Source organism: Amphiura filiformis, chromosome 17 (assembly GCF_039555335.1).
Source record: "Amphiura filiformis chromosome 17, Afil_fr2py, whole genome shotgun sequence".
NCBI classification, from domain to species: Eukaryota; Metazoa; Echinodermata; class Ophiuroidea; order Amphilepidida; family Amphiuridae; genus Amphiura; species Amphiura filiformis.
In genome coordinates, this window is record NC_092644.1 from 42,903,579 (window position 1) to 42,915,111 (window position 11,533).

The following is an 11,533-nucleotide window of genomic DNA, read 5'->3' on the forward strand; positions in this document are numbered from 1 at the left end:
TGGGTACTAGCATTGGTTTGAATTACTTTATGGAACTTTTTACGGTGAAAATATATTCGATTTGTAAGAAAACGAGAGTATGTTTGGCCGTTTCAACGAATGAAAACGAGTGAGAATTTCGAAAGTTATGGTTTGAAGAAAATATGACATTAAAAGTTATATGCCAGGCCTATAATTGTTTCCACATCATATTAACGAATAAAATCTATGGTTATAATCAGGCGTTCATACATTTGCAGACCTCCTGGAGACCAGCACAGCATGAGATGCGAGTGTATTGATATTACATGATTAAAACATAGACCCTATTTCCAGGGTCTATGATTAAAACCTTTATGGACGTAAAAGTCAAAGTAACAATATCCTATATCCTGTATCGTTTTATGGATAAAAATGACTCAAAATGTCATTAATGAAATAATTGATTTCTTAAACATCAGTTTTGTTTTTTTTACGTGATAAATTCGATGCAATTTCAGGGCCTATCTATGATATGGGCATAATTTATACATGTAGGCCTATTGAACGATATATTCCCATTTGACATGTATTAAAAATAGGTAGGTAAACAAATGAATTATTGTATTAGTCTATCAATTATAAATAAAATGACTTAAGTGAACCCACCTTTTCTTATTTGATCATGTTGATTATTAAATAATTATTATGGCATTCAACAAAATGATTGAAGAGAAAACACACAATGCAGACTATAGAATTCATAGCTTCGCCGGCGTATCGGACTAACAACCAACACATTCAAAAAAGTTTAAAAGTTAAGATTGGAGCATGGAAATAAGAGACATTCTTACTTCCATGATTGGAGTGACCAGTCTTTATAATTTTATAATGTGCTATAGTAAGTATACATTGCGAATTAATATAAAATTAATGTCATGTATAAGGCAAGTGGCAGTTTTTAGCCAATTAGCTACAAACTGCAGTGTATTTCTTAATATTAATAATGTGCTAAGGGTAGCCTAAAAGGCAGAAAAGCACAAAAAGACAGAACAATTTGGAGTAATGAATTAAAGAGTTGACATGAAGTTATAGGAGTTAATGTTTGGTTTGCTTTTTCTGTGTGCATGTTCTCATCATTGATGGTTTGGTGGACTGTCATGAAACATGATGGATCCTAAAAAAGCGTGATCCTGAAAATGCCTTCCACCCAAACTAATTGCAAGACCTCTTCTGCATTGAAGCTGGCTTTCTCTTTTAAAGTGAATTTTTATTGAGATCGCATGCAAACATTGAACATCTCATTTACATAATAATGAACCCATGTCTGTGAGCCCATTTTAATGGCCATTATCTTATTTACATAATGGTTTTGGATTCAATGTTTAATTGGCATAGTCCTCTAAATATTTTACCGTAAAGTCCTATGGTGGATGGCTTTTTTGTTGTGTAGTCCTACAAAGGTGGGGTGACTGCTGGTACATGTTTTACCGTACAGTCCTATGTGTTTATTTTGTTGTCCTAAATTTGATTGCTCTCCTTGGTCTCTTCGTCATTTAGATAACTTTCAACACCAACCTTCCTAGTTTAAATCTTTCAATCAAAATTTCACTCCTCTGCTAATGATGACAAGTGCAAATCGAAGTAATACTGCAATATCAATATGGAACTACACCTTTATCTTGACAATTAATTTGCTCGCCCTATTCCTTTTAAAGGAATTTTTATTAGCTCCTGGTCCAGGCATACTTAATATAAGGCCTGTATCCTGGGCAGAACAGTGCTGGTCACTGATTGCTTGTCCTAGGTTAAAGAAGAAAGAAATAAATAAATATATAAATAGATGGCTAGTTAATATATTTGCATCATGATTTTATCCCATTCCACAAAGAGTAATCGTACATTCATCAATTTCATCATGCTCATATGGCATTAATTCTTTTATTCCACATCTTGATCTGAACAAATTTGAAATAAGAAAGCAAGGACACTGGTCCAGATCAAATGTTTGCTACTTCAGCTCTTTAAATACTGTAAAAGTGGAAATTTTCGCGAGGTTTTTATTTTCGCGAATTTCGCGAGTGGACATAAAATCACAAAAATAAAAACTCGCGAAAATAACCTTTTGCATTAGGTTTCTATTGTATCAATATCAAAACCGCGAAATTTAATTCTCGCGCAATTGATAAAATCTTCAAAATCGCGAAAATATCTTCTCGCGAAAATATTGACTTTTACAGTAACAAAGCCTTTTATAATTCTGTGTCCCAAAAATATATCCCAAAACACAGGCCCTGTGTATTTTTGTATACCCTGTACAGAGGCTATGAACGGTAATCTATTTGGAAATTCAGGGCTCACATTACGGTAGAGCTGACTCCCGGAGGGGCCACTTGTATTTCAAGGTGGACACCATGCTTGTGTACAAAAACAAGTTAAAAGGGTTGTTTTTCAGCATTGTGCAAGTACAGCGCTGTACCTGTTTAGAGTGTCAAAAACGCCAAAAATCAGGAAAAAGGGTATACTTTTCCAAGCAAAATACTTGCTTAGGGTACCAAAGTTTAATGGCAAAATAAAAAAGGGTAAAAAAGGCTATGTTTGGCTTCTATCAGAATACTATCAATATATACTAATATTAAACAAGAACCTGAACATGAATTTTTACTTTCTTAGTGTTAAAAAAATGGCAAAATACTTGTTTAGGGTATGTTTTGCACGCGCTGAGTAATACTTGTTTAGGGTGTGTTTCAAGAGTCCATACATGAGCATGGTGTCCATCACATAATGTAAGTGCCCCTCCCCCTCCCCGGGAGCTGACTCCTGGGCACCTACTGACCTAACTGGGTTTCTGCCATTTCTATTACTATATTTGTTTGTGATTGTGCCACATGCAGTCTACACTCTAAATTACAGGGATATAAATTCAAATCCAAAAGACTTACTTTCAAAACTTTCAGAGACTGTAGTTAGGGACCAATCAATATAGGATTAAAATAAGTCTTTACAAAGTTTTATAAATTTCAGTCCCACAGGGATTTAAAAATGCAAGTCCATTGGATTTAATATTCAAGTCCTTTAAGATTTACTTTTAAACATATCTGGGATTTATTTCAAAATAATATAAATCTTTATGGGGATTTAAATATCGATATTAAATACAAGTCTGTGTGACTTCTTAACAAGCAATACATCTATTCACAGCAGTAATACCAAGTCAGGACTACTTCTTTCATAAAGTTCAAGCAATAGTCTGCAGTGCCAGTGCTAATTTCAGTGTCACTGCAGTGGCCGAGTGTGATCCTTCATGGAAATAAGCTTACCCATTTATAAATTATATTATGTGTATAGGTAAGCTTATACAGCAGGAGCACAGACTACGACCTCGGCGATTGAAGATAATGTTCACATTTGCCCTTCGTGCACAACAATGTAAGCTTTCTCATGGAAGTTATAGTCACTGACATTGGCAATTACAGCATCTGGGATGCCATTCTGCAAAACAAATTCGTCCATATCACTTCATTCATTCGCTCGCCACCACATGAAACCGCAAAAGAAAGATGGCGGCTGAGCAGTCCAGGAAAACGTTTTGATTTGATCACGTGCACGCACCATCGCGCTGTGATTGGTTTACTGTTTACTGTTTAAGTCTTTCGAAAGATTTAAAAATAGATTTTCTTTTTCCCGATCCCAAAGAAAATTGAAATCAAACCCCGCGTAAAATAAATCTTAAAGACTTAAAAATTTTCAAGTCTCAACTAAGATTTAAATTTTTTTAAATTTAAAAGGCTTTCTAATTTAGAGTGTAGAAATGCGACTAATAGTCTGAAGATTGCATGAGAACAAAATAATAACACAGATTGTTTCTTAGTATGTTTTATAAATTCTCTTACTTACATGCATTGTCTTTTATTAATGAACATGACCCCAGTTCATGGTATCATGCCTCTTTTGGTGTGATCTATGTTTTTCTGTGTTGTTTTGGAGAGCCTCTTTGCAGGGCCGGATTTACATTTTTGGGGGCCCTGGGTCAGGCCGAAATTTGGAGACCCCAAACTCACCGTGAGGAAGGCATGTGTACTCAAGTGGCCAGGTTTTGGGTTATAAATAGAGGGCCCACAATTTAGAGGGTGACAAGCATATTTTGTTCCGATTTGACTAGGACATTTGCATGAGAAAAATTTCAATTTCAGACTATTTTAGCCCAAAAGGAAGGTGAAATTTTGCTATAAAAGGGGCCGCATGCACAATTTTGTAATGTTACAATATTTTGGTCCCAAACATGGTGTTTTCAGGCTAAAAAGGAACATACACAGGGCAATTTTGGGGGCCCCCAAATGTTGGGGGCCCTGGGCCCAAATCCGGCCCTGGTTTGGCTATCCCTGCCAGAGGTTCTCTATGTTTTGTCTCTCGTGTTTTTACACATTGAGGAAGTTTTTTGGATTCCTTGTCATGGACTGGCATCTTTGACTGTAATAATTTATGCTAAATTACTGGTTTATTCTAATTTCCATGAATTTTTTAAAATGTTTTAGACAATCTGTTGTGCAATAATTTCATGTGCTTTTATTGTATGTTCAATGTTTTTTATCTGAAATGAAATAAAATGAAAGAAATCTCTAAACCCCTCAATAAATAATAGAAAACAAAAGGAATTCACTGATCTTACTAAACAAGTGACAATATATCATGTAAAAAATATAAAACACATTGTCATGTTCACCCAGTTACTACAACTCATTATTTATGCCATCATGATTTTTCTTCATACATCGGATCGGACCAAGTATTCAACAATTACAACAAACATTCCAGTTACTAGCCCAAGGATCTTGGAAAGAATGGCCCACAAGTTATGAATCTCACTATATTCTACTATATTTATCAAAGTTGTTTGTGAATGATGTTATCATGTTTGCGTATACATATTGAACATTTTAAAAGTATATCTATATTTGAAATTACCATAAGGATCTGCATAAAATATATTATCTCATCATTTTTATGATTAAACTTTATCCTGGAACCCATCACGTGTGGGTGGGGGTGTGTTTGTGTGTGTGTAGGGGGGGCTCAACAGACTTGATTGTGAGTAGATGTCTCATTTTTAAGACGCAAATGACTATGCAGGTATAGGTATACTCCCGCAATGAGACCACATTTTTGGACAATGCAGTTCTGATCAAATTCCTCTGAAGACCCAGCTCCTAAGTGCTCACCATTTCCAGCTCTTCAGGAAGCATTATATCAGTCCTTAATTATAAAAAAAAAAAAAGCGCAGTGATTTATAGTGCGCTACGCACAGGCACAACGCCATAGACATTGATCCACAAGCCTCAGCACACTTTACAGGTTGTCGCTGACCACTATCATGGCCCACCTCATTCCATAAACCATTTAACAACAAATCAGGGACTTTGCTGCTTCAAGAGTGCACACCCTAGACATTCTACAAATAACCTTCGCAACCAGGATCAGCTCCCCAAGTTTTTGTACAGGTTACAATGAGACAAATTAGCAGTGAGTTCCTTGTCCAGGGGAATTTCAAGCTAATTCAATGCTCACTTATATGCTATGCCATGAATCTTATTATATTCCACCATATCTATTTAAAGTAGTTGTTTATAAATGATTGTTATTTTGAATCTATATGTTGCATATACATTTGTATTTTACTTTTGAAAGTACTTGCTGTATGTTATATGTATCTATATTTGAAATAAATTGCCACAAGGATCTGCATAACATATTATAAAAATAGATAAATAAGCAACTGGTATCTTGGATTTTGTTTAAATCCTGAACATCTGTAATAATTTACATATACATAATATCCTAAATGCTTTCAAACATTTATATATAACCCAGGCCAGTTTCTTTTATTCATTTGCAAACACCAATAATTAGTTTCAATAAGCCAGTTTTTGCTATAATTACTTAGCATAGGCCAGTTATCATTTACTTTGCATAGGCCAGTTTTAAAGCCATAATATATGATTTTGGTCAAATTTTAATTTTGTTATTATTTCCCAAACATGGAAATATTATTAACAATGCCAAACATTATGAAATGTCAGGAAGGTTTTCTGGTCATTATATTAAGCCAAAATAGTGAGGTAAAATGAAAGAAACCCCACTTACTATCTTGGCTACTTAACATTGGCATTCTATAGGGGGATTTAATTCCCCCATATTTAATTTAAATTTAATTTAATTCAAAATTGCCCTATTGTCCTAGCTTGTAAAAGAACAACAAATTTAGCTAATTCCAAATTATTAGGTGTATAAGTTGGGACATGTGAAAAAATCAGGTTTGAAAAAAAAATTATTCAAATTGATTTTAAAAGATCATACATTATGGCTAATAATAGCTATACTAAGGCTTGTTTTATAATAAACAATTTACAAGTTTGTTGCAAAGGCCAATTTCATTACATCTTTGCCAAGGCCAGTTTTTTGTAAGAATTTCTTGGCAGGCCATATTTGTTATTTCTTTGTGCAATTTTATACACCAGTTTATATTAAAATTTCTAGTATTTTGTTGCATTGTAACTCTTTACTTATTGTGTAAGTATTGAAATGTATCACATGTACTAAGAGTTGACAACATAAGTAATAAAACAATCTTTCCAAGAGTGACTTTCATTTTTTTGTATTCTTGTATTCTGACATTATTATATAAAACAAACTTCATTAGAAAAGGTTATCAAAAAGCATTTAAAAGTGGGCTTATAATAAAGGATAAAATGTTTTATATACCTCATATGTGACATGATCTGGCCCATGGGGGCCAAAGGCGGCAAATTTGAAACTGAGATAAAGGTAAAAATATGGAATTAATAAAAATTCCTTTAAAAAAGGAATGGGGCGCCCAATGTGAGCTTGGACGTGATATGGTGAATTCCATGGTGTGTAGATTTGGTATTATAATGATTTTTCTAGGGAAGAGTAGAAGATGATCAAATGCAAGAGAAATGTGTTTGATTGGGGAAGGTGTATGACAGGGCCGTTTTGGATGAAATAAATGGGAATGAAGCTTTTGTGTCAATTTGCGATTATGTGGGTGGGGATTTCTGTTTTGGGACCTATTGTAGTGAGGATATTGCTTTGGATATTGAATATTGTTGAATTTCGTTATGCAGGGGTATATGATGAATAGTGCTTGGACGTGATATGGTGAATTCCATGGTGTGTAGATTTGGTATTATAATGATTTTTCTAGGGAAGAGTAGAAAATGATCAAATGCAAGAGAAATGTGTTTGATTGGGGAAGGTGTATGACAGGACCGTTTTGGATGAAATAAATGGGAATGAAGCTTTACGTGTCAATTTGCGATTATGTGGGGTGGGGGATTTCTGTTTTTGGGACCTATCTATTGTAGTGAGGATATTGCTTTGGATATTGAATATTGTTGAATTTCGTTATGCAGGGGTATATGATGAATAGTATAGAAGACACAAATAAGTAAGCTCCCCTGGCAAAATATGGGGGGGGGGGGTTATCCCCCACCCGGGATCTACGCCTATGTTGACCAATAGAAAACGTTAAGTTTTTATAAATGTATAACGTCTGTGATATATATACATCATCTACTTGCTAATACACTGAAAATCAAATAGAGATGAAGGATAAACAGGAAGAGTCTTTCAAAAAGACACAGTTCACGAATCAGGTGTATAGTCATTTGTTGTAACTTTCCATTTTCATATCTAACCTACTCTGCACTAATCTTACAATAATTCGTGATTTGAGGCATAATGATACCTACATCCTGAATCTGACTTATATAACTCTCCAGCAAACAAACTTTCCAAGTCAATTATACCATGCAAATAATAACCTTTGGCCCACTAGAGCTCTAATTAAGATAACATCTAATTAAGCAAACATTACTGGGTAGCATCAATGTGATTACAACTCATCTAAACACATATGCAGTTCCGATGGCATTTACGTCAATTTTGGTCTTTAGTGTTTTAAAATACAACAATGTAGAACATGTATAATTAGTATGCCGTGTTGTTTGCATACAGTTTGCCGCCCAATTGTGCCACCATATTGCAACTTTGGCAATAACTGCTATATAGATTTTATGGTAATAGCAAACAAAGGCCATTGAGGCCTCGTTAATTGATCTTATCACTATGGACCACAAGAGTCTCATCCCAATGGCATAGTCCAATAACCTCAATTACATAATCATAGTGCAAAATTTGACCTCAAGTTGCAGGGTAGAGTTTGTGTACCCTAATCTTCAAAGGATGAATGTACAAATGTATTAGGGTTTAAGAACTGTTCCCATGATAGATGAGCATGTTGTGGATCCTAGTGTATGGTCAAATGTCACCGTCTATCTGGTTCTAGGACACACGGTAAACTTTGGGTACAAAACTCATACTCTGCAAATTAGGTCAAATTTTGCACTATGATGTTTATTTGAGGTTTTTGGACTATGCCATTGAGATTAGGCTATTGTAGTCCATAGTGTTGGTCACCGTCTATCGGGTTCTAAGAGGCGGTAAACTGGTTAAGCCATACAAAGGTCAAAGGTCTGGATTTATTAGGTGTTTTTATAAGTCCATTAATTTTGTATTTTAAACAAAGAATATACGCTCAACATTTTATCCCGTGAAAACAATAAAATAAAATCCAAGCATATTATGGTTTTATTTCTGAGCAATGGGCATCATTTTAGCAAAACAATTGCGGAGTAAATCTAGCAAGAGTGAAATTAGAAGCTTTTCACAAAATCATGCCTATATGCAGGGCACCCTCCGTAGAGGGCGTCCCAAAAACAATAAGATACACTAAGAAAATATACATCAAAAAACATCATAACTTTAGAACCAAGTATGCTAGACCTTTGGTGTTTTCAGTGATAGCCTATTTTATGTATAATGTAATAATTACAGTGAGTCAATTTTCAAAAATGCCTCCTTTGGCCCCCATATGGACCAGATTGTGTCACATATATAGATTCCTGTCACCTGATTGATAAAAAGTGCAGTCATTGAATTGGCTATGCCCCCTTTTTTTAAGGAATTATGTCAAAATGAACTATTGCCCAGGCAGCAACCTCAATTCCAGTCTACTCTAAATCTTTATTCTGTCATTTTAAAATCTCTTCTTCTCGATTGAAATTGCTGAAATTAACTAAAACGCAGAAAACAAGTCAGAATTTGTGAGTAATTGACAATTTTATGCAATCTGCATTTAAACTTAAATAAAACACATATTTTGTTTTAAACCAAAACATGACACTTAAAAAAAAAAAAAACGACTGTTTTTTTTCTGATTTTTGGGTCGGTCGATAAGGGCAAGTCAACTTTTTTTTTTAAGCCTAAGCATTTATGGATTTTGAAAAGTTCATTTTGATGCCTTATATGGTCAATATCTCAAAAAATAAGGCCAATATAAAAAAATAATAAAAAACGGTTTTTGGAATCGAGCCCCAAGATTAACAAACAAACAAAACATTTTGGAAAGATTGTTTTTTTGTTATAATGTACCAAAAACAAACTGCCACAAATTCAAATGTGGTTTTCTTCATAACTAATTTTTACGCTAAATCTGTATTTATGTTAAGATTCATTGATGTCTTGCCTTTATAGAAATGTAAACGTTTATATGTCTTGCGTGAATAATTACAAAGTGATGGCACTTTTACTACATGCATGTCTGAGAGTACACAGCTGCCTAATAATAGCAAATGAAAAAATTGAGAAAAATTAGAAAGAAAGGACCCATCCATATATCAAAATTGGCCTAGAAAAAGTGGTCATTGATACACCAAAAAGCCGAAAATACTATCCATGTTTACAGCACGTCCCCGTCATGGTCATTTGTACTGGCCCTCCCTCGGTGGCTCTGCATGTATGAACATTCCCAACAAACCATCGCCAATATCCAACTACAAACAAATTCCATTCCTTATGAACAATTTACAATTTCATAATCTTTCTTTGCTGACTATGCTAATGTTACAATTGTTTTAAAGAAGACAATTTTATCCAAACAGGTTATACATTTCAGTACATCACATCAAAGCTCCCATTGGGTGCCCATTCCTTTTTTAAAGGAATTTTTATGTTATAATAGTGCATACAATTAACCTTTAAATGGTCACAGAAACAGTGGATATGATTTACATTTTCAACACTATTTGGAGCCCATGCAGTAACACATCAATTGGTAAATCCCTGGTAAGTCAAGTATAATGTTCATTGGTGTTTTGAAATAGAATATATTGGGTAGGTTGACATGACATGCAGAGACTGATTCTTGTTGAGGTTGGCGTTATTACCCGTAATATTACATTTTGAATACATATATCACTGAAAGCTGGGACTGAAAGCTGATCAAGATGCACCATCACAGCCATAGCTATAAGCTTTAGAAATTTAATAGTATACAAAATTGAAGAGCTGATAAATGTGACAATTCTTTTGAGAAAATAATTTTGTTTTCACTATAACTATACTGCACTATCCAGCAAATTTTAAAATGTTCTTAAAATGTTATAAACGTGTTATGATCTGATGTTTTTGTTTTATTCAAAGCACAGTTTTATAACATTTAAAGCCAGATGTACGATCTTATAATATGAAAGCTTAATATGAAATTGGTTAATTTTTTTCAAACCTGATTTTTTTGCATATTGTAGAGGACTATAATTTGTAATATATACACATGTCCCAACTTGCACCTAAATGGAATCACCCAAATTTGTTGTCTTTGTATGTCAACAGAGCAAAATTTGACATTTTTTTATTATGACTTTATGTCCTCCCATAGAACTGCATGTTTTAACAATTTAAAAATGGCCAAAAATAACCAGTGGGATTTCTTTCACTTAATACCTTGTTATTTCAGCTTAACCCTTCCCGGCAGATATTATTATTTCAACATTTTGAATAAAGAATAACAAAATTGGATGGAAATCGTACATTATGGCTTTAAATATTGGATATAAATGTCATAAAAACAAGTTTTATATGTAAGAACACTAACAACAACATTTTAAAAATATTGCCAAAATGCCATTGTAAAATATTTTTGCAAACCAATTCTTAAATAACACAATGTTAGAATGCTGGGTATATCAATTAAATTAGCACAGAAATTACCCCAATTTCCTGTGTGTGGGGTGGGGTGTGGATGTGGACGGGTGTCATGGAATGTGTGTTCCAATGAGTGGACCAAAATAACATGATTATGTAATGTGTTTAAATGCCACACAACAAACCTTAAAAGGTCAAATCACCCCCCCACTTTTCTCAAAAAAAGTTTAATTCTTATACCACTGGAAACCTGGCTGTGAAATTTGAATTACGTTCTGGTACACCAGAATGAAATTACAACGCATTAATCTATGGAGCAGTGTAGCTCATAGCCCAAGGTACTCACACCTCCGTCACTACGATTTCCACTGGCCTTCTCCGTGCCTTACTGTGAGGAAGGAGCAACGTAGGGTCATGATGTGTCGGGCTATGTAGCTCAGTGTAATACACATTTCATATGCATAACTCGCAGTTATGCAAAATAAAAAATTTTGGGAAAAAGCTTTTGTCGTTG

The 11,533-nt window shown here is 34.2% G+C and overlaps 1 protein-coding gene across 1 annotated transcript in view; it reads left to right on the forward strand.

The window, feature by feature from the left end:
* LOC140137824 (uncharacterized) overlaps positions 1–11,533 on the forward strand; it is a 56,579-nt gene that overhangs the window by 22,952 nt on the left and 22,094 nt on the right. The window lies entirely within an intron of this gene.